This window comes from Elephantulus edwardii, unplaced genomic scaffold, assembly GCF_000299155.1.
Source record: "Elephantulus edwardii isolate Elephantulus edwardi_28Jun2011 unplaced genomic scaffold, EleEdw1.0 scaffold00156, whole genome shotgun sequence".
NCBI lineage: Eukaryota > Metazoa > Chordata > Mammalia > Macroscelidea > Macroscelididae > Elephantulus > Elephantulus edwardii.
Window position 1 is genome coordinate 6,875,857 of NW_006399906.1, and position 614 is coordinate 6,876,470.

Consider the following 614-nt stretch of genomic DNA (forward strand, 5'->3'; position numbering starts at 1 on the left):
TGTTATTTCGTGAAATTCCTCTGTGTCAGCCAATTCCTTCTGATACAGTGACTCTATGTACTTTTTTGACTTGGATATCTTTTACTTATATTTTTCCATAATCAATTTAGATGTATCTTAAATGTATCTAAATAAATGAAAAAAAGGGCATGAACAGGTCCCGGAAAGAACAAGATTATTCAAAGCTACATTTGTTCATGTTCGTTTGAATTGTTATTAGAAATTACAAGGAGAGATGTCAAGTGGACAGAGTTTCAAATTTGGACATCAAAAGAGACATTATGACTAGAAGAAACATTTCAAGTAATCAGTATGCATCAGGCACAAGTTTCAAATGACCCTTAACAGGAGGGAAATGGAGTGAAAGAATACACACACACACACACACACACACACACACACACACCATGGGCTGCTAGGAGAACAAACAAGTTCATCCTGGAGAGGACGAAGCCCGGCTACTCCTTGGAAGCCAGGATTGTGAAGCTTTGCCGGACATACTTTGGACTTGTTGCAAGCTGGGACCAGTCCTTGGAGAGGGATGTCATGCTTGGGAAGGTGGAGGGACAGCGCAGGTGAGGAAGACCCTCAATGAGATGCAGTTATTGGGGTAA